At 32.2% G+C, this 23,428-nt stretch overlaps 1 protein-coding gene and 1 long non-coding RNA gene across 5 annotated transcripts in view; one reads left to right on the forward strand and one right to left on the reverse strand.

Annotated features, from left to right (window-relative positions):
• Positions 1-6,647, forward strand: part of LOC126884208 (uncharacterized) — a 161,331-nt gene extending 154,684 nt beyond the window's left edge. Inside the window, exons 2-3 of the long non-coding RNA XR_007697875.1 lie at positions 2,007-2,287; positions 4,757-6,647. This is a non-coding gene — a long non-coding RNA (uncharacterized LOC126884208). The remainder of the gene's footprint in view (positions 1-2,006; positions 2,288-4,756) is intronic.
• The window catches only part of LOC126884204 (myocardin-related transcription factor B-like), a 454,025-nt gene that overhangs the window by 310,781 nt on the left and 119,816 nt on the right, over positions 1-23,428 (reverse strand). The gene's annotated exons all lie outside the window — the stretch shown is intronic.

The following is a 23,428-nucleotide window of genomic DNA, read 5'->3' on the forward strand; positions in this document are numbered from 1 at the left end:
GATTCGTTTTGGAACAAAGTCGTAGAGAAATAAAATAAAGATAATTGAATTTTGCATGATATACTACTGGTAAAAAATGTCTTAAGGTATTACCTTTTCTGCAATATAGCAATAAATACAATATAAGGGGGCAAAATAAGTCTGTTGTTATTCAATATTTTTTAACCACTTTGGTGGCACTTAGAACCTTAGTAATACGCTTAGGAAATTCTTTGTAACATACTTAAATCGTGTACCAAATTTAATAAAAATCGACCTAATAAATTTTGCATAATAAATTTGCAATCTAAATGTTTTTAAAAAAGTTCAAATTTTTTAAAATGTTTCTGAACAAAAAGTAGACCATTTAGAAGTTGGCTAATGTTTTTACATATAAAGAGGTGCTCTACCTATCTAATACACTTTACAGAATTAAAATCGGATTATTTAAGGGGCCCCAACAATGTTTTAAATTTATAAACAATTTTTTGGCTTATAAACAAATAGCTTTGTTTAATAATAAAAAAATTTATTTTTAGCAATGCAAATAATTAAAACCGGTATAATTTGACCTTAATTTCAAATGCTGTCAGCAGAATTGCTATTTTATTTTTTAATCAAACGTTATTCGCGTTCAAAAATTGCAATTTCTCGATTTTTTGAAAGTTCCACCGCGTTTATCTCGAAAACTATGCATCCTACGAAAAAACTTGTAAGAACATTTTTTGCTTAGAATTACCCAAGAAATACAAAAAAATGTTTTATTATGTGAAAAATCGATGTTATGTAATTCCTCAAGTTCTTTGTTTATAACAATCTTATCGACATCCGGATCAACTGTTACCCAAAAAATTCGTGTTCTACGGGTCAAAATACATAAAAAAAACTTGGGCAAGTTCATCTAAATAAAGGAGCCCGTAGCACCCCCTCCTGGCCACAGCACTAATTTGTTTATAAGCCAAAAAATTGTTTATAAATTTAAAACATTGCTGAGGCTGCTTAAATAATCCGATTTCAATTCTGTAAAGTGCATTAGATAGGTGGAGTACTTATTTATATGTAAAAAAATTGACAAATCTTTGTATGTTCTAGTTTTTGTTGTGCAAGATTTTAAAAAAATTTAATTTAAAAAAAAAGTTTGGATTGCAAAATTATTATGCAAAATCTAGTAAGTCAATTTTAATGAAATTTGGTGTATGGTTTTAGCACATTACAAAAATTTTCTAAGCGAATTAGGAAGGTTCCAAGTGTAACCTAATTGATGGAAAATCATTGAATAAAGAGGCTTGTTTTGCCCCCTTATTTTATATTTATTGCTATTTTGAAGCAAGGGTGATAAATTAAGACATTTTTAACCAATCGCATCTGATTGAAAATTTAATTATCTTTGTTTTATTCCCATAGGACTTTGTTCTAAAATGAATAGTTTTTAAGTTATAAGCAAAAAATGTAGAAAAAAAAACGAAAATTTTTGAAATTTTTAAATATTTTATTTTTTTATTAATGTTCCGGGCATATTTGAGAAGGAGCATAAATCAATTATTATTAACGAAGTTATCACCTAACTTTATCCGCAAAAATCTAAATGCCACCTCTCACATCCACCTAAAAACAGATCCTTACTGGTCTATAAGAAGACTTTTAAAATATGGTTCATCGATCTGATCTTTCTATATTCTTCACATTTCATGGCGTTGATTTTTTTGGGTATTGGGATCAAGTCAGATATTAACCATTCTTTCGGAATTTTTCCGGTACCTACACTAAATTTCATTGAATATTTCTACTAGTACATCAATGTGGTTCTCTGTTAGTAGTCTCAAATTTCTGTAGGTATATTTCATCCTGTCCCATGGCTTTATCATTTTTTATACGTTTTAGTGCTTTTCCCCTTTGGTAATTGTAGGTCCATTTCTACTTCCTGGTTCTATTGTCTCCATTCTTTAGTCGTTTTCAAATAGATTTTTCTTTATTTTTGCTATTTATTTTCTCTGCACTTTCAATTATTATTTTCTTTTTTTTTCTAGAAAAAGATGGACAGATCTAGAAAGAGAGGATCTGGAGATAATGGCAGTGAGACAATGGGAAATAGTGGCACAAGATCGACAAACATGGAAGGCAATAGTGAATGCGGCGAGGTCTCGCTAAGAGTTGTAACGTCATCGATGATGCTTTTGTCCATTATGTTTCCAATACCTCTTTTTTTGTATATGGCTGCTGTCTCTTTAATTTTCCTGTATATGTTAAAGCTGCCATGTCGTTTTTCTAATCTTCCTATCTCTACACATTTTTCGAGAAAAGCTATTTAGTCTAGTAAAATAAAATTACACTACATGTAAATCAAAATGTAAATTCGTACAGGTTGAAACAAATTTTATATCAAAATTTAGGTGGGTACAAAAGATATTTTCAAGAAAGTATCCAAATTATACAAGGGGATTATTGTTTAAATAATTAAAAAGGGGTCATTTTTGCAAAAAACTTACTTTTTTAACTGCTGAGGTAATTCAATAACTAATGAAGGTATATAGGATTATTTTCTGCAAAGTTGAAGGGTAAATTTTTCAAATAAGACTTACAAAATTAAATTTGACCCTATTTATTTAAATAATTATACATAAATCTTTAAAAACAAATTTGCAAAAAATTATTTTTAGCGTTTTAAATAAGCAATATAAAATACCTTATTTTACAGGAGAAGTTGCGCTATGTTATCAGTATTAACAAAAAAAAATTGGTCCAAAAATATTTAATATTTTTTGAGATATTGAATTTGTATATTAAATGTTACTCTATTTTCAATTGCAAAAACGCGGTTGTTTCCAAAGAGGTATTCACCTGTATTAAATCTTATTATTTTTATTTTTTTGTATATTTTCGATAAATGTACCGATAAATTCAAATTTCAATTAAACTTCCCCCTAAAATGGAATTTGAAAATTATTCAAATTTGTTTATAATTTGTTTTTTTAATAACGTCGCGGGGATTAAGCATTTTGAAATACCGTTTCGATAATTGGATTCCTGGGAATTTTTCACTAATTAACAAATTTTTTTGTCTTTTTTCCTCTTCTTTTTTTTTTCTTGGAGTTATATTACTACGGGCCCTTTTAGGGTTAAGTTTCATTAGTAATGTTGAATCTCTAAGTTGTAGATTCTAGACCTAAAAATATTAAGATTGGTCTAAAATCACTTAAATAAAATGTGGCTACTTACTGAGTTACAGGGTGTTTTATTTAAAAATTTAAAAATTATTTTTACCAAGTACTTTAAAACTATTTGACGTATCCTTATCATACTTGGCAGAAAGTGTGGCTATAAACAAAAATTTCTAGCTACTACCAGAGGCGTACGACAGGGGATAGTTAATGGTTGACCCTTCCCAAATTCTACGCCACTGAGGGAATGATTATTTTAGTGAAATTTTTCGATTCTCTAATACTTTCTATGTAAATAATATACTTTTTACTGGTAACGATTAAGTCATTAGTTTTCGAGATATTGGACGTTAAAAATGAAACGGCATAGTTATTTTGATTCATTCATTCATTCATTTTAAACTTCCAATATCTCTCAAATTGATGACTTTATCGATACCAATAAAGTTATTTACATACAAAGCATTGGAGAATCGAAAAATTCCGCTAAAATAGTAATTCACTCAGTGGCGTAGAATTTGGGAAGGGTCAATCATTCCTTATCCCCTGTCGTACGCCTCTGGCACTAGCTAGAAACGTTTATTAATCACAATTTAGTAGGGTGTATAATAGCTACACTTTCTGCCAAGTATGATAAGGATACGTCAAATAGTTTTAAAGTACTTGGTAAAAATAATTTTTAAATTTTTAAATAAAACACCCTGTAACTCAGTAAGTAGCCACATTTTATTTAAGAGATTTTAGTTAAATCTTAATATTTTTAGGTCTAGAATCTACAACTCAGAGATTCGACATTCTTAATAAAATTTAACCCTAAAAGGGCCCGAAATGATATAACTCCAAGAAAAAAAAGAAGAAGAAACGACGACAAAAAATTTTTTTTTAATTAGTAAAAAATCCTCAGGAACCCAATTATCGAAACGGCATTTCACAATACTTAATCCCCGCGACGTTATTAAAAAAACAAATTATAAACAAATTTGAATAATTTTCAAATGCCATTTTAGGGGGGAGTTTAATTGAAATTTGAATTTATCAATACATTTATCGAAAATATACATAAAAATAAAAATAATGAGATCTTAAGCAGGTGAATATTTATTTGGCAACAACCGCGTTTTTGCAATTGAAAATATAGTAACATTTATTAAACAAATTGAATATCTCAAAAAATATTAAATATTTTTGGACCAATTTTTTTTTGCTTAATACTGGTAACATATCGCAACTTAGTCTATAAAAAAAGATATTTTATAGTGCTTATTTATAACGCTAAAAATATTTTTTTGCAAATTTGTTTTTAAAGATTTATATACAATTATTTAAATAAATAGGGGGTCAAATTTAATTTAGTAAGTCTTTTGTGAAAGATTTTCTCTTCAACTTTGCAGAAAAAAATCCCATAGACCATCATCGATAAGTGGATTACCTCAGCAGTTAAAAAAGTATTTTTTTTGCAAAAATGACCCCTTTTTAATTATTTAAACAATGATCCCCTTGTATGATTTGGATACTTTCTTGAAAATATCTTTTGTACCCACCTAAACTTTGATATAAAATTTGTTTTAACCTGTACGAATTTACATTTTGACTTTTTTTTATTTTATTAGGCTAATTAGTGATAGTCACCATAAACCAACGCAACGCCTGATCGTTGTTGCGAAAGCATTCCATATATTTGATAAATATTTTCCTCTCGCTTCGGCATCCTCTCGGAGAAAACAATAAAAAGACCTATTTTTACGCCCACTTTCGAGTAAGAATAACAAACGTTTAGGTAACGCCTAACGCTCAATTTAGGTCGGCAAACGTCTCTTACTAATTACCCATCTCTTTTTATTTAGTGATAGGTGACAAAGTGGCGCGATTTGCTAATTTTTGGCCACATGTGTGCCAGAAAAACGTTAAAAATTAAAATTGAAGTATGTAAATAAGCCAACATGAAAAATCGGAGACCGAGATGAGACCTACATTTTCAACTATAATTTTAGCTTTTCTCTTAGGGTCAATAACCAAAGGCGTTTTCCATATGGGCACATTTAAATAATTATGTCGACTCGCAGCTTTCGAAAAGTTTTACGGTCTTGTTACGAGGGTAAATTGAAAAGATCAGAAAAATACAATACATAGAAGTCAGTTTTCAACTTAATAAAATATAAAATATTATGGTAGGGGAGCAGAGTATGCTAAATTTGCAGTCACTCAAGCTCTATGGGGACCTATTGGGTTGTGATTATTAGGACCAAAAAAAGTTAAGGAAAATTTTCCACTTTAGTGGGGACTTTCCATTTCCAACAATAATTTTTTCCGATTATAGCGCCATCTACCCATAATTCGAAAAAATGTCTCGAATAAAAGTTGCTTATTTTTACGTAAAGAATCCAAATCTGCAATAAAAATTTGGGGGTCCCATTTAAGATTTTAAAGTAACCCCCTACCCCATCCCTGTGGGAGGTCGTGTTTGGTACCATTCGATAGATTTTTCAAAAACATTTTGAAAGTGTATCTTGCATTTTTTCGATCTGATGTTCATTTTGCGAAATACCGCGGGGTTTGTATTTAAAATTTGAAATTTACCCCCATCCCTCTCCGTAGGGGGTCATGTTTAGTACCATTCGATAGATTTTGGAAAAATATTGAAGACGTATTTTTTTTTAGTTTTTCGATTTGACGTTCATTTCGCGAAATAATCGCTTTTTTTGTGAAACTTTTTGACTCATCCATTTCCTTACGCCCCGCTCAAATCGTCAGATTTTTTAAATATACACTCTTTTGCATGTACTTAACTTACCTTATCTTAATCTGACAATTTTGAGTATTTTTAAGGCTAGATTTTTTTTTCGGGCCCCTCTTAACTAACTTTTTTGTGTTAAGAGCCAATATATGGCAGATGTACATCTGCAGGGTACCAGGTTTCTCCCCATATGATAATCTGACGCGCTCGAGTAACTGCAAAAATCCCCGCTTGGGCTCCCCTACCATTAACACATTGACGAGCCACATTAAATTTTTTTGTTTTTGCCTTCGGGCTCCACGTTCTGAATCTCAATGTTAATGTGAATTATATTTAACTCACTGAGCGACTGGGCCAAACAAGGCGTGAGTTAAATACAACTCACGTGGCGTTCAATGTGTTAAATTAAAAACTTTATTGGAACCATTTTCTGCTTACACCTGTGTGGCTTCTAAAAATGCAAGCCAATTGAATGCTGGAGCCAGGAAGATGAGGGAACTCTATAATTTGCAATTCACGTCCCATCTGTCGAGCGCGGAAAAATGCCAACGAAAATGGAACCCTACATACTCAGATAGGAGTAATATAGGTCTGGATCCCGCGTATGAAAAAAAAGTTGATTAATAGCAAGCTGAAAATTTTTTAATAGCGTAAGGGTGTCTAGTCGGACAAACTTTGATATATGGGAACACTGGAACAGGGGAAGTTTTAATTGTGGAACAGGTTAAAAATTTGGAACGGTAAGACCACGAAAATGGCATATGTATTTTGTCCGACAGAACAGACTTAAACTCTTCGAACAGAGATTAAACTCTCATGCAAAAATCAGACTGCTATTTATCACCAATTGGGCGTTTTAATGAGTGGAACATGTAGAATATGTGAAATGCCAGGAATAATGACAGGTGATAAATAGCAGTCTGATTTTTGCATGAGAGTTTAATCTCTGTTCGGAGAGTTTAAGTCTGTTCTGTCGGACAAAATAAATGTGCCGTTTTCGCGGTGTGACCGTTCCAAATTTTTAACCTGTTCCACAATTAAAACTGCCCCTGTTCCAGTGTTCCCATATATCAAAGTTTATCCGACTAGACACCCTTAAGCTATTAACAAATTTTCAGCTTGCTATTAATCAACTTTTTTTTCATACGCGGGATCCAGACCTATACTAATAGAAATAAAAATGGATAACTATTTTCATCTCATTGCAATACGAAGCCAAAGCCATCTTATATTTAGTTCGTTTAGAGAAAATTCAATAGAAAAAAATAAGAAAAAAAAAGAGTGTGTGTACTTGTGTACGCACGTAAGAAGTTATACTTCTTTGTCGTCATAAAAAACAGTTTTTTTATATACCTCATACAAAATCGGTAATATTTGCTATAAGATGGTTATATTTTAGGGTTTAGATCATTCAGAACTTTCTATGACTTTTCTTTCGTAAAATTAATATCAAAAGTTATCATAATTGAAATAACAGAAAATAATGTTGATTATATATGTTGAGAAAAATTTATAATTTCTTTTTCAATTAGAAGGATGTAATTCCATATTAGAATATAGTTCTATTTCCAATTAACTGTTCATAATAACAATGTTCAATATTGTAAAAATAAAGCTACTTTTCTCTTGAGTGACATTCATATTTTTTTGACATACCCTGTGTAATACCCATAAAAATTTACTATCTGATGGTTGAATCAGAGATTCTAGATATTGCAGAACCTTTTATGTAGAACAACTATTTTTCGTAAAATGAATAATAAAAAAGTTTTCCATATTATGGTTCCAACTTACAGGGACATACTGTATATTATGACAAAAATATTTTTAAATCTGTAGGCAAGTCAAAAGTGTAAACTCAACCTTAATTTAACAAGAGTTATAGTCGGTTCGCTAAACTCACGACACAACTGGCTAGTGTTTTTAGTAGATATTTTTTTTGTTTTTGGCCAATTTTGTGAAAATTGGCAAAATTACTAACTATTTAGTAATTATTTTCTTGTCAATTTTACAAAATTGGCAAAATTACTTACTAAATTCACTAGACATTTGTAGTAACACTGGTGGTACTCATTATTTTCTTTTAAAATATCATACAATATACAGGGTGTAACAAAAATACAGGTCATAAATTAAATCACATATTCTGCGACCAAAAATAGTCCGACTGAACCTAACTTACCTTAGTACAAATGTTCACATAAAAATAGTTACAGCCCTTTGAAGTTACAAAATAAAAATGTATTTTTTCCAATATATCGAAAACTGTTTGTGGTTTCTTATTGAAAACGGATATGTGGCATCCTTATGACAGGAATATCTTAAAATAAAATTATAGTGAAATTTGTGCACACCATAAAAATTTTATGGGGGTTTTGTTCCTTTAAACCCCCCCAAACTTTTGTGTACGTTCCAATTAAATTATCATTGTGGCACCATTAGTTAATAACAATATTTCTAAAACTTTTTTGCCTCTTAGTACTTTTTCGAAAAGCTAGTTTTTGTCGAGATATTTTGAATATTTGTCAAATCCACCATATATTTGTATACTGTTACGTACTGGTAATAATACGAAAAATTATTTATAAATAATTACAGTTTGAGGTATATTTTGAACCGTATTAGAAAAGAAGCCACATCTCGATAAAAGATGCCAAATCGGAAAAATACTAAGAGGCAAAAAGTCTCAAAAACACTCTGTTTAACTAATGTAACCGCAATAATAGTTTAGTTGTAACGTACACAAACATTTGGGAGGTTTAAAGGCACAAAACCCCCATAAAATTTTTACGTAAACATATTAAAAAAGAAGCCACATCTCGATTGAAAATGATTTATCGAAAAATTACTAAGAGGCAAAAAACTTTTAAAAACATTGTGTTTAACTAATGGTACCACAATAAGAATTTAATTGGAACATACATAAAAGTTTGGGGGGTTTAAGGGAACAAAACCCCCATAATATTTTTATGGGGTGCACAAATTTCACTATAATTTCTTTTAAAGATGTACCTACCATAACAATGCCACATATCACTTTTCATTAAAAAATCTCTAATAGTTTTCGATATATCGGAAAAAATCGATTTTCATTTTGTAACTTCAAAGGGCTGTAACTTTTTTTGTGTGCCTATTTGTACTAAGGTAAGTTAGGTTCAATCGAACTATTTTTGGTCCCAGAATATGTGGTTGATTTTTTACCTGTATTTTTGTTACAGCCTGTATTATTTACAAAAGTATATACAAATCCGGTATTCGCGGTGTGCAAGTACTTGGAAGGGACACGAGAAACGACCGTGCGCGAGTCGCGGAGAATATTTCAACTATCTTAAATAATTCATATTGTCAATTGAAATTGTCAAATTGACGTATATTTCATACCTTCTGTCATTGAAGCAGAAAAATTATATATTGCTCCACAATATTGATATGATATGCAATTATTATATAAAGGTAAATTTAATTAATTGTATTTTGCTTGCAGTACTGCATTTTAATAACTAATTTTATTTACTACATACAATTGTTTACGTTTGCATAGCATAACCTGCATCTTATTTTTTCTTCTTATTATTTTTTTGGACTATGGCCTTGACAATTATCCAGCAACCAGGACTAATATAATTGGCCAATATAATTAAAAGTGCGAATAAAAGTACAGAGCGTAGAAATAGAGGTCGCTTTGCCGAACTTGCACGGTCCCAATAGCATTTTCAATATCTTCCGTAAGTCCAAAGGGTGAGCTTAAATTTTTTTTTCCAATGCATCCAACTTTCTTTGAAGCGAAGCTGAATTGTTCAAATATAAAAAAACTCTCCTGCGGTGTTGTCCGTATGAGATGATATGCCAGTCTCTAATGCATCATTGTCCTCTATGTTTACTTTTAGATTTATCTGTATAGCCTACAAAAAAAATTAATCCAATTTAAATTTTAGATCACAACTACAACTGATATGAATAACATTGTAACTCCACTTATAATGTTTTTCAACTATTGCTTAAATGATATCTACAAAGGACAACTTCCATTTTGATCTAAAAACTTTTATCCTATCTTATGTACCTTAATATAAAGTTTTTTAATATATTTTATTAAAAAACTTTATATTAAGGTACATAAGATAGGATAAAAGTTTTTAGATCAAAATGAAAGTTGTCCTTTGTAGATATCATTTAAGCAATAGTTGAAAAACATTATAAGTGGAGTTACAATGTTATTCATATCAGTTGTAGTTGTGATCTAAAATTTAAATTGGATTAATTTTTTTTGTAGGCTATACAGATAAATCTAAAAGTAAACATAGAGGACAATGATGCATTAGAGACTGGCATATCATCTCATACGGACAACACCGCAGGAGAGTTTTTTTATATTTGAACAATTCAGCTTCGCTTCAAAGAAAGTTGGATGCATTGGAAAAAAAAATTAAGCTCACCCTTTGGACTTACGGAAGATATTGAAAATGCTATAAAGTAGGGATATTATACCGGATTTGTATATACTTTTGTAAATAATACAGGCTGTAACAAAAATACAGGTCATAAATTAAACCACATATTCTGGGACCAAAAATAGTTCGATTGAACCTAACTTACCTTAGTACAAATAGGCACACAAAAAAAGTTACAGCCCTTTGAAGTTACAAAATGAAAATCGATTTTTTCCGATATATCGAAAACTATTAGAGATTTTTTAATAAAAAGTGACATGTGGCATTGTTATGGTAGGTACATCTTTAAAAGAAATTATAGTGAAATTTGTGCACCCCATAAAAATATTATGGGGGTTTTGTTCCCTTAAACCCCCCAAATTTTTATGTATGTTCCAATTAAATTCTTATTGTGGTACCATTAGTTAAACACAATGTTTTTAAAAGTTTTTTGCCTCTTAGTAATTTTTCGATAAATCATTTTCAATCGAGATGTGGCTTCTTTTTTAATATGTTTACGTAAAAATTTTATGGGGGTTTTGTGCCTTTAAACCTCCCAAATGTTTGTGTACGTTACAACTAAACTATTATTGCGGTTACATTAGTTAAACAGAGTGTTTTTGAGACTTTTTGCCTCTTAGTATTTTTCCGATAAGGCATCTTTTATCGAGATGTGGCTTCTTTTCTAATGACATGCAACAAGCATGTTAATAAGTCCAAAAATATAATATAAAAACTATTTAAAAAGGCAGTATAACAATCACTCTATATTTATCAATCAACGACATAACCAAACCGTCCCCAAACCACAGCCCACAGCTGCGCTACAGCTGCGCTACAGCTGCCATATTGGATAATTTTTGACATGTCATTTGAACATCCAATCAGAACAAAGTTATAATGCGCGTATGCGCCTGGCCGATGCGTATGAGCCTGGTTTTAACATTAAAAATTCACCCTCAACGCGCGTAAAGAAGTATAACTTCAAAAATACAACAGTTTAAGAACCAACATAAAAAAGACCTTCAGCAAACTGTTTAATGGATAACAATTATTTAATATGTAATTTAGTATGTTAAAAATTATAAAAAAAACAATAGGTCCCGATACTTTTTGTATAAAATCTATAATTTCTACAAAATGTTTTCGGTCCGGTCAGAAATTATTTTCATCAGCATTTCAGATACCATTCGACAAAAAAAAGGTCTTTTGTAATTTTTCAAGTTGATCGTTTTCGAGTTATACACAATTTAAAACTAAAAAAACTAAACATTACTATTGTCAAGGCTCAAAAACATAAATAAAAAACTTTTTTGAAATTACGAAGTACCTTAAATTCAAGTAAAAATGTTATTATAACAGTTATTGATAAGTATTTTGAGCCTATTTCATTTTAAAACATTGTTGTTTAGTTGTTAATGCAACCCGATTAGTATAAGAGCTGTGAGACATTTTTGAGTAGGTATTTTAGGCAACCTGAAAATTTTTCAGGTGACTCTTCTATGATAGCCTAATACAAAAATGCCGGTCTGGCTGGAGGGTAGCGGTTATTTTCCCCAAAAATCCCCCCCCCCCCAAAGTTAAAAAAGGGTAAAAATTGTTATAACAAAAAATATCATTTATATGACTCGAAAGTAAATTTAAATATTCAAATATACAGAAAATAAACGGGCCAGGCAATTTGAGGGCGATTTTAACTCTGCAAGATACTTGGCATGGGCGCCCCAGGATTATTTTCAGGAGTGCATCTGAACTTCAGAAGATTCCATCTGAATATGTACATACTATTAACGAGCATAAAATATACAACTATACATGCATAGCTATGTACATTCCTTCCGGACAGGGAGGTGCAATTGTTATTTTGACAGGGTATTTTTTAATTTTAAAAATAAATATTCTACAAAAGACAGGTTTTTTTTGGGGAAATTTTCCAATTGCCATGTGATCAAACAAATTACGCGTGCATATAAATGAAAACCGCTATAAGTAAACAGCAGTGTGAGAAAGAGCGTATACCGATAACTATTTGCGTCCTCTGCTGTAGTTGAGTGAGTCCGTTCGCTCGAGAAAATCACGTGACCTGGCGATATCCATGTTGTTGTGCCTCGTAACGTTAAGAAAGATGAAAAATGCAAAAGAAATACTCAACACTATGAAGGAAAGAAAAATTAGCTAAAGTAAATATTCATTCTCTTGTCCTTCGTCAGACTCCCCTCGAGACTCAGATTCTTCTACCTGAGCTGTAAATAGTTGTAATATGTATTTAGGATTAATGAAAAATTACCAATGCTTAATACTATTCCTATTATAACCAATCACATCACGTTTTTTATTTCTTATTGTAGGTATGATAAAGTAGCTCATGTTTCTTTCCTTCATAGTGTTGAGTATTTCTTTTGCATTTTCATCTTTATTAATGTTTCCGTGTTTGTTACGTGTGTCCATGATATATTTAACATTATTCGATAACTCCACATCTCAACAACGGCAAGTCTTTCTTCAGATGCGCCCGTGATTGTCCAGGCTTCGACTCCGTATAAAAGGATGGAGAATACGTAGCAACTCAACTAGTTAATCACTTATTATTTTTAATTAATTCTAAATACATATTACAACTATTTACAGATCACGTAGAAGAGGAATCTGAGTCTCGAGGGGAGTCTGACGAGGAAGAAGAGAATGAATATTTAAGCTCAGCTGAAGAGTTTGAAGAAGAAGTACAAGATTCGGACACAGAATTAATTTAGTTCATAGTTTTATACTTTTCTACCTATATATTTATAATATCTAATAAATTTGTCTTTTTCTATCATATTTGCAAAATCTATTGTATAGTACGTATTATTTTTCTTTAATTAAAAAAAGTTACTTAAAAACTATAATATATTATAATAAATACTCTAACATTTCGAGGAACAACAACATGGATATCGCTAGGTCACGTGATTTTTCTGGAGCGAACGGACTCGCTCAGCTACAACAGAGGACGCAAACAGCTATCGGTATACGCTATTTCTCACACTGCTGCTTACCTATAGCGCTTTTCATTTATATGCACTAGTAATTTGTTTGATCACATGGCAGTTGGAAAATTTCACCAAAAAACCTGCACCTCCCTGTCCATAAGGAATATACATAGCTATGCATGTTTAGTTGTATATTTTATACTCGTTAATAGTATGTACAGATTCAGATGAAATCTTCTGAAGTTCAGATGCATCCCCTGAAAATAATCCTGGGGCGCCCATGCAACTATCTTGCAGAGTTAAAATCGCCCTCAAATCGCCTGGCCTGTTTATTTTCTTTATATTTGAATATTTAAATCTACTTGTAAAGTCACGTCAATGATATTTTTTGTAATAACAATTTTTACCCTTTTGTTTAACTTTGGGGGGGATTTTTGGGGAAAATAACCGCTACCCTCCAGCCAGACCGGCATTTTTTTATTAGGCTATCATGGAAGAGTCACCTGAAAAATTTTCAGGTTACCTAAAATACCTACTCAAAAATGTCTCACAGCTCTTGGACCAGATTGCATGTTTGACTTCCCATAAGGAACCTTCCTCGTTAACAATTAAACAAATATATTTTAGAATAAAACGTGACAAAAATTCTTACCAGGACCTAATAGAAGAAAGTTTGAACTTGAATTTTTTCCAAGAGACAAGTATAGTTAAACATTAGGAAATGTCATGCCAACAGTTTTTTTGATAATTTTGAAATAAATATGTGTAATTTATTTAGTTGGAAGGACTCAGAAATTCATTGCAACACCATTTTTTTTTTTCATGGAAAATCTAATTTTCACAGGAAAATGTCACAGGAGGCCCGTGGTCCACAAATTGTAAGTACCTTCTCAGAAAAACGTGGCTGAACTTCTGTATAATATCTCCCGGTTTCTTTTCCCCTCTCACAGACCATGAAGAAAAGAAGGAACTCAGGAAAGCAGTTGCAATTCGAGGCTAGTCGTCTGGATTATTTCAGTTTGGTTTAGAGACAGCTATATATACATTCTCTGATGAAAAACTAACGATTTTTGAAACCGTTTGGTCAGAGTGCTTGTAGCGCTCTCTAAATGAACTGAAATATCAGAAGACTTCGGGTTCGTTTTGCAACGAAATGAAGAGGGTTATTCATTTTTATTTCTATTAGTATTACGCCTATCTGAGTTACTTAGGGTCCATTTTTCGTTGGAATTTTTCCGCGCTGGACAGATAGGACGTGAATTGCAAATCATAGAATTCCCTCATCTTTTTTGCTCCAGCATCCGCTTGTCTTGCATTTTTAGAAGCCACGGAGGTGTAATCAGAAAAATGGCCCGAATAAGGTTTTTAGTTTAATATTACTTTATATTTTAGTAAATTGAAAACTTTGACATGTATAACAAACAGTACATGCTTTCACGGTTTTTGCTGTAAATTTTAAAGAACCGTTTGGATTGACATGACATTTGGCACACGGATAGCTAATATGTCAAAGAAAAAAAGTGATATTGTGCCAATGTGTGCTTTTGCCATGGGGGTGAATTTCACCCCCTATAGGGGGTGAAAAACTATATGTCCAAAATAAGTCCGGAAATGGATAAAGTGACTAATTCTAAGCAACTTTTATTCTATAGAGTTTTTTCACCAAGTCGATACTTTTCGAGTTATTTGCGAGTGAATATGTTCATTATTCAACAAAATAACCACGTTTCTATTTCGTTTTTCGCAAATAACTCAAAAAGTAAGTATTTTCTAGAAAAAAACATTCTTAGCAAAAATATAGCCTGTAAAAAACTGAAAAAATAATGGTGTATATGTTAGGGCTCTATACCTAGCAGAAGCAGAGTTATAGCTAATGAAGAATAGTTTCATATTCGTCAAATTCCAAATCGAATATTTTATCGTGAAATATTAAAAAATGAAGCATTTTTTGGGGAAAACTCATTACACCTTTTTTAAAGTGTTAAAAAATCTTTATTTTTATTTTATAAAAAAATTTCTAGCATCAAATGTAAATAAGTTACGCCCAAAATAAAGTTGGTCCCTTTTGTTTTGGCAAACAAAAAATCGAAAAGATCACCCCCTAATTAGCAACTTAAATGAAATTAATCGTTACCGCTTCACAACTTACTTATGTTGCTTTTAACTACAGCCCTTTCAAAAATAAAAACTTTGAACCGATGAGACCTATAGATCATAATATAAACAATACATATACGAGTAAGAACACCCGTGAAGTGGTAACAATTAAGTTCATTAGATATGCTAATTAGGGGGTGATTTTCTCGATTTTTTATCAAAACAAAAGGCACCAATTTTATTTTGAGCGTAACTTGTTTACTTTTGATGCTAGAAATTTTTTTATAAAGCAGAAATAAAGCGTTTTTAAACACTTTAAAAAAGTTGAAATGAGTTTTCCCAAAAGTGCTTCATTTTTTGATTATTTCTCATTGAAATATTCGATTTCGAATTTGACGAATATGAACCTATTTTTCATTAGCTATAACTCTGCTTCTGCTAGGTATAGAGCCCTAACATATACACCATTTTTTTCAATTTTTTACAGGCTATATTTTTGCTACGAACGTTTTTTTTTTAAATACTTACTTTTTGAGTTATTTGCAATAAACCGCCTAAAAATGTGGTTATTTTGTTGAAAAATGGACATATTCACTCGCAAATAAGTCGAAAAGTATTGACTTGGCGAAAAAACTCTATGGAACCAAATTGCTTAAAATTAGTCATTTTATCCATTTCCAGACTCATTTTGGACATGTATTTTTTCACCTCACCCCCAGAGTAAAAGCACACATAGGCACAATATCACTTTTTTTCTCTGACGTGTTAGCTATGTGTATGAAAAATTTCATGTCAATCCAAGCGGTTCTTTAAAATTTAGAGGTTTTACAATATTTTACCGTTAAAGAACGTACTATAGTTAATGTTTCACCTTGTTTTTATTACTCGTTTTTTCACTATGTTTTTATTAATTTATAAACACCCCCAAACTAGCAATAAAAGTAAATACAATACCTTCTATTGCAATATTTAATTTTTGCGACAGTGTAACTAATTATATCAATTGTTAAATTAAAGTGTGACGTTACCTAATTGAAAAAACAAAGGAAAATAATTTTTTTATTATTTTTCATTTATAGGTACCTATACCTACTGCCTTTCCACTCACTCAAAACTTTTAAATCAATAGTTTTAAACGATTTTTAGTAGATTAACCATGCATATCGTTTTGTTTGTTAATGTTTGCTTGTGTGTGACATTCTTGATTTTGGTTTCACCCGCAAAAGCACATTTCATATTTATGCGGTTGTTACCCTCACAAATAGAACTACAAGAACAAGTTGATGAAGAACCATGTCTATGTCCCTTATTAAACGCTCCAGTTTGCGGTTCCAATGGAGAGACTACGACAATTTTTGGTAACAAATGCTTTTTCAAATGCGCCCAACTAGATGATCCTGATTTAGAACGAGTACCCAAGGAAGAATGTGGAATAAGTAAAAGAAGAAGAAACTACTAATCTGGAATTTCTAGAACTTACAAATAAAGTTTGTATGACACTGATTAATAAAAAATATCATATTAATAAGTATCATTTTTTATGTAGATACAGATTATATGTAAATATTTTGGTTTTCTTTTATCACTAAATATACTGAGGTAAAACTGAGTAACATTAATTCGGTTTAAGACGTTTATTAGTCCAATCAACAGCCATTTTCTCGTGGAATTTTGAGAACCAAGGTCGATTTCCATGAAAATTTGAATTTAGGTAGTAATTATAACCTTTGTCAAAATCTACCCTATGCCGAACTGCGCTTTTGACCTGGGGGTGAAAACGACCCCATCTAGGGGATGAAAATTTTGTTCTATAAATTTTTTTTAATTAAAGACACAAAGAAATTCATGAAAAGAAAAAACTGGAACGTAAGCAAACTAGATTGGGATACTGTTCAGAAAGATTATTCTAAAGAGTTTGAAGCAAATTTAAAAGTTTCGAACCCTAATAACATAGAAGAAACGTGGAAAGAAATAAAAGGCCACATTTAGATAGCAGCAGAAAAAGTAATAGGATACAAAGAAATAAAAAGGCAAAAAGAATGGTATAGTATTTTTACTACAAAAACGTTATTACGTAGGTCAAAATTTTTGACGTAAGAGAACTGTCAAAACATTAGAATGTGACTTTCATTATTGTCATGTTTATTATAAACATGGCAATAATGAAAAGTCACATTCTAATGTTTTGACAGTTCTCTTATGTCAAAAATTTTGACCTACGTAATAACGTTTTTGTAGTAAAAATACTATATGACGAAGACTGCGAAACAGCAACCAGGGAAAAAAACCTAGCTCGAAAGAAATGGCTGAAGACAGGTAGAGAAGAAGATCTGGAAGAGTATAGGAGAAAAAGGAAAGACTCAGACAAATGCTGTACAAATAAAAAAAGATATGGACTGATGAAGTTATAGAAGAGTTGGAAGTAAATAGCAAGAATAATGTAAAGCTTTACAAATATATAAAATCACAAAACAAGAAGAAACCCACAGTTAAGATTGATGCCAAAATATGGGAGAAATACTACGAAGAGTTATTTAAGGCGAGAGAAAGTTCTCTCGAATATACAGAAGAAACAGACCTTGATGATGAAATCGAAAAGCCGTCATATAAGGACTTTTTATATGTGATAAGAAATCTAAAACAAAAGAGAGCAGCAGGCCCAGATGAAATCGCAAATGAGCTAATAAAACGAGGCGGAGAAGAACTACAACGGAAAAATACGACCTAATAATAAGGATTTGGGAAGAAGAAAGAATGCCCGAAGAATGGAAAACTGGATGGATATTTCCGATTCTTAAGAAAGAGGACACCACAAAATGTAACAACTATAGAGGAGTAACACTGTTAAACAGCTGCTACAAAATATTGACATCATTAATCAGACAAAAACTCTCAAAACACATTGAAACTAAAATAGGAGACTACCAGCACGGATTTAGGGAGGGAAGGTCAACAATAGACGCAGTTCACATAATCACACAGTCAATTGAGAAATGTTACGAACATGATATCGATTTACACATCATTTTCATAGACTTCAAGCAAGCCTGTGACAGCTTAACAAGACCCGACCTAATAAAAGACATGAAAAACCTAGATATACCAGTGAAACTTATAAAGCTTACGAAAATGACAATGAGAGGATCGACTGCAGCAATAATTACAGATAACGGAATTACCAAAAATATAGAAATAGCAAGTGGAGTACGACAAGGCGACTCTCTATCAACGTCACTATTTAATGTCGCTATAGAAGGAACAATAAGAGCTACAGAAATAAAAGGTACGATTATAACATCGACGTCGCAACTTGTGGCGTATGCTGACGACATAGCATTAATTAGCAGAAACCTAAACAGTTTAAAGCAGGGGTTCCCAACCGGTGGTACGCGTACCACTGGTGGTACGCGGGAAGATTTCAGGTGGTACGCGTCACGTGGGTGAAACAAGCGATTACGCTAGGCCTCTGTCTGCGAAAGTGCCAGAGCAGTTGTTGTGTTTCCATTTTAAGCTATGAATCAGTTTTTGGTCAACCCTGGGACTTCAAAGGATAGAGTTAAAAAACCTAAACGGCAGGCCAATCGGACCAAAGCTACTTACAGTGTGGTTTTATAGTGAAGTGTAGCACAGAAAATAGTGACAATACTATTCCTCAATGGGTTGCTTATTTCGAAACGCTTTCGAACCAAAGCATGAAGCTGATACAACACCAACACACAAAGCACTCTGATATGGTTGGTAAGCTGATCGATTTTTTTTAAAGAGAATCTACTTTTTTTAAGAAAGAAAATAAATTCATGACTAGCTTTTTAATTATGATACTAATTTAATAGAGGCATACTACCTTGCTAGATGTAGAATTGCAAAGGATGGAAAGCACAATAGGTGAGACCCTTTTACTACCGGCCGCTGTGGAAATGGCCCAAACCATTAGAAGAAAACGCAGCGAAAGGAATTTAAAAAATATCATTGTCAAACAACACCATGAAAGGGCGAATTACTGATACGTCTTCCAATATTTAAGAACACCTTTGTTTAAAACTTCAAGAAAGCACATATTTTTCACTTCAAGTAGACGAAAGCACCGATATAACAAACATAGCACAGCTCGTATTTATAGGATTTAATTTTTATGAAGAAGCTTTTTGTTCTGCAAACCACTTGAATCAAACACTACAGAGGAACTCAATGTCAGGTAAATTGACAGGGCTAGCAGCAAAATAAAGACAATGCTCCTGAATGCCGAAGTATACATTGTGTCATACACCGAGAAGAATTTAGGTATATATTCTAGATATTTCTAAAAAATTAGGATTGGGAGCTTCCTTTCATTTCATGCCTGTGTTTGGTGGTACGCCAAAATTTTCAAAACATTTCAGGTGGTACGTAGTTGTTAGAAGGTTGGGAACCCCTGGTTTAAAGGAAGAATTTACGAAGTTATGCAAAGAAGCATCCAAAAGGGGTTTAGAAATAAATCAAAACAAAAGAAAATACCTAATATGCTCAAGAAAAAACCCAGTTAATATGATAAGCTTAAATATTGGTGAATAGGAATTTGAAAAGGTAGAACATTTTAAATATCTTGAAGTCTCAGTTAATGGAACTAATGATAGAAGTATCGAAATTAATGAAAGAATCCAGGCAGGAAACATAACCTACTGGAAATACAGTAACTTCCTCAAAGATAAGAAGCTTACTCAGAATACAAAACTGAAAATTTACAAAGCAGCAATTAGACCAGTAATCACATATTGTGCTGAAGTAATGTGTCTGACACAGAAAGAGGAAGAAAGACTGAGGATCCTAGAAAGGAAAATAATTCGGAGAATAGCAGGACCACTAAACTTAGGTAATAATGAATTTAGAAAACTCATGAACCACGAAGTAAGAGAACTTCTGAAAGGAGAAGACATCGTCAGATTTATCAAGGCACAGAGACTCGGATGGATGGGACATGCAAAAAGGAGGAATCCAGATCTCTGATCAAGAAAATTTCCAAATGGAGACCTGTATCAGACAGACCACGAGGAAGACCCAAAACTAGATGGGAGAACCAGATAGTGGAGGACCCTAAGAAGATGGGAGTCAAGAGAATGGGTAACCAGAAGCAAAAACAGGAACGAATGGAGCAAAATTGTAGAAGATGCCAAGTCACACAACCAATTGTAAAACCAAAATGTTAATGCGGATTGATTCACCGTGACAAACGAATCGGAAGAGCCCAAAGAGGGCGGCAATCACTCCGCTAGGAGTGTAGATGCCATGATGATGATGATGAATTTTTTTTTTGCAATATTGACACCTTCCAAGTTATTTGCAATTAAAACTATGCATTTTTCATTGAAAAAACTCACGTTTTATAACCGTTTTTCATGAATAACTGAAAAAAAATTAATTTTATAGAAAAAATCAGTAAGAAGAAAATTGAATCTAATAAAAAAGCAAAGAAATTCGGGTCTGAAAGACCTATGTAAACCCAATAACGACTGCGTTATTGCTCTAACTAAATGATGGTTATTTTCGACTAACATCGAAATGGAGAACCGTTAATCTCAAATAACTCGAATGTGGTGCAATTTTTTGGGAAAAGTTAACACACATATTTTAAAGTTCATTAAAAAACCTTTCAAATAAGCTCTGATAAAAGTTTTTTGCATAAGAACTGACTGACTTATGACGAAAATAAAGTTGCACTCTGCTTTTTTTCTTTTTGAAATGTAAAAATTAAACCCTCGTCGTTACAATCCTAATAGAAATAAATAGCTTCCCACTTGAAATTAACTTTATTTAGGTACAATTGATACGATTTATGTGATTTGACCGGTTTGGAATGCTTAGTTTAGAAAAAATAGTTGAAAAATAACGCACTAGGGCATTATAGCATACTTAACCGACTTCTAAATCATGTTATTATTTGTCAAATAATATACCAGTCGGACATTAAGAAAGTTAATAACTATGTACAAAAATGAAGATGTCTAAAAACTTGAGAAAGACGTCATTAAAATTCAAAGTATGTTCATTGGAAACACCGCAGAAAAGCTGGAAATGAATAACAACTCAATAAAAAATCAATGGATATAAATACATACTTGCAAGTAAATTTAACAAATACAAATCTGATTTTTAACCGATATAATAAAGATATCACCTAGAAAGGAATTTCAACTTTGAACTCACTACTTTGGTCAAAAACCACATTAAAAGAAAAGCAAATACAAAAGCAAAATCGACCTGTTTCTGGATTTTTCCTTAAAGTCGCCGGTTTACGAAATAACGAATTTATTCCTTTCATTTGCACCATACTGTCGGTGGAAAATAGTGTCGCGCACGCTTGATTAGCAATTAAAAAACAAAGGAGTTTTGAATATTGTATTGCAAAAAACTCTTCGGGATTTCATTAATCGATGTTTAAAGAATACCTGCCTTGGCAACATTCAAATTTTCAGTTTTTCACATAGTTTTTGAGGGTTAAAAATGGCCGATTTCGAAATTTTTCAATTTTTAATCGCTTATATGCCAAAAAGAGCATATAACATTAAGGTAGTGTTGCCCAAATGCAAGACCAAGACGAGACTTAGACAGTCTTGGTCTTGCGCCAGTACACCTGGTCTTGGTCTTGGTATTGCGCTCCCGGTCTTGGTCTTGGTCTTGCAGCAAGAGTCTTGCAAGTCTCGCAGTTGCCTATTAGCCTATTACATATCTTTGAACAACGTGACAGAGATGTACATTTTAAGCTAGAATTTCATAGCCATAGTAAAGATCAGCCAAATTAATAAATATCTAGACCAGCGGTTCTCAATTTGGGGTGCATGTACCACTGGTGGTACATATCATTATTTGCGGTGGTACACAAACCGCAAACACGGCTAAAATCAGCATCACAATTATTATTATACTTAATTAGATTACCTAGCTGGATACCTATTTCAGTTAGTTGGTAACCAAAATAATAAAAAGTATTTTGTGGTTCATGACTCAAAAATATTGAGAATTACTGATCTAGACCACTACTGATACCGGGTGGAGTTTGAACTCATGATCTAAGTAATCCGTGCCTATGTTCTAACTAACTAAAGTTTATTAGAAACTTATATATTTTATTATATTAATACAGGGTAGAAAAGCCACATCCATGATAAACGGCATTCTGTGGGACCAGACAATATCTAAAGCGAACAAACAGCTCATATACAATAGCATACTTAAAAGTATAATCACATATGGCAGTGAAGTTTGGCCACTGAAACAAAGAACGGAGAAAATGCTACTAGTAACAGAAATGGACTTCTGGAGAAGAGCAGCAGGCAAATCAAGAAGAGATCGGATACCAAATGAGAGAATACGAGAAATGATGGGAGTCACACCTACAATAATTGATGACATAAAAACAAAACAACTAGTATGACAGATGACAGGATCCCTAAGCAGATTTTTGCATGGACACCACAAGGGAGAAGAAAAAGAGGAAGGCCGAGAAGAAGCTGGAGGGAGGTAAAAAAAACTAGAGAAAAAGAACTAGAGGAAAGAGAAATCCCTTCAGGTCTATGGTTAAACAGAGAAGAATGGCGGTTAGGAGTCGGAAGGCGTCGAAGAACGCTGTAAACCGATAGTAATAGTAGTAGTAGTGTATTTTATTATCCAATATAAGCGACTGTAATGTCCAATATAAGCGAAAATATGAGGTTATCGTTGTAATTTCAGTATTTTATAAATGCTAGAATATTCCACAGAGTGATGCTCTGTGAAAAAACACACTTTTATTGGTACACCCGGTCTACAGTGACAATAATAATTGACCTGTCTAGCAACAATATTACACAGCGGTATTTATAAAAATAATGACCTGTTTTTAAGGTGGTGAGTAAATTTTTTGGAGAAGTGTATATCGTTAATTTCGGTATTTTATTTACACTGTTCCTTTGTCTCGTAATCATACTTTTAAATAATAGTCGCGCTGTTTCGGCAAATTTTCTGTAACCCAGTGATCTCATAGCATAGGTCATAGCACATTCAGCAAAAACAATACATAATAGTCTTACTATTCTATATACCGATAAG

Source organism: Diabrotica virgifera, chromosome 5, assembly GCF_917563875.1.
Source record: "Diabrotica virgifera virgifera chromosome 5, PGI_DIABVI_V3a".
In the NCBI taxonomy this organism is placed as follows: Eukaryota; Metazoa; Arthropoda; class Insecta; order Coleoptera; family Chrysomelidae; genus Diabrotica; species Diabrotica virgifera.